Source organism: Musa acuminata, chromosome BXJ3-5 (assembly GCF_036884655.1).
Source record: "Musa acuminata AAA Group cultivar baxijiao chromosome BXJ3-5, Cavendish_Baxijiao_AAA, whole genome shotgun sequence".
Classification (NCBI taxonomy): domain Eukaryota; kingdom Viridiplantae; phylum Streptophyta; class Magnoliopsida; order Zingiberales; family Musaceae; genus Musa; species Musa acuminata.
The window spans coordinates 23,100,001-23,100,755 of NC_088353.1; the positions used below are offsets into that span (position 1 = coordinate 23,100,001).

Consider the following 755-nt stretch of genomic DNA (forward strand, 5'->3'; position numbering starts at 1 on the left):
CCCAAAACAATCCCTTCCGTCCGATGTGTGGCTGGCTGATCGAGGGGACTTCCCGCCGTGCCGCGGTCCTCAGATCCTCACCCGTTATCATCCATCCGGTAATCAATAAGAACACCCACAGTGCCACACTATGCAGTCACGGACCCGTTGCTTGGAGTCATTACTCAAGTTACGAATGAAGGACCGACGCGATGATGCTAATCGCATCAGAAGCCAGGCAAGCGATTCTCTTGCTGTTGTTAGGTTTGCCTAGGTCGGAACCTTACTCGTGGCTCAATCGTCGATGTGAATTGTGTTTCTTCGGCGACATTTCTGTCGTGGCCTGCAGCGGAGCGGTCTCAGCGTCACAAAAGAGTCAAAAGCGTGAGGTTTAGCTCCATAATTAGGCGTTCAAAAGTGTTAAAGAATGTAGGGGAAGGACTCGTGATACCATGGAGTTCCCAAACATTTATCGTTGCCTTCGGTGGCCCTACTTGCCGTTTTGGTACGAGTCCCATTAAACTAGCAGAACAATACCACACGTTGCTGAGATCGCTTTCCACTCGAGTCATGTCTTTGCAAGCGATGGGGATTATTATTATTATTATTATTATTATTATTATTATTGCATGGGATGTGGGGTCGCGGAGAGTGCTTTGGAAGTAATCTGTTGTTGTTGTCGTCTGGGAGCAACATGGGGTTTCGATAAAAGAGGAGAGAAGGGGCGCACGGGGGATGCCAATCCAATCTTCTCCATCATTATTGCTGGGGTAGAA

General features: G+C 48.6%; 1 protein-coding gene across 1 annotated transcript in view; it reads right to left on the reverse strand.

The window, feature by feature from the left end:
• Window positions 1-160, reverse strand: part of LOC135637756 (protein BIG GRAIN 1-like) — a 1,676-nt gene extending 1,516 nt beyond the window's left edge. The window contains exon 1 of the mRNA XM_065150525.1: window positions 1-160. This exon is cut by the window's left edge and continues 1,516 nt beyond it. The gene's annotated coding sequence lies outside the window, so the exon portion shown is untranslated.
• Window positions 161-755: the final 595 nt, after the last annotated feature.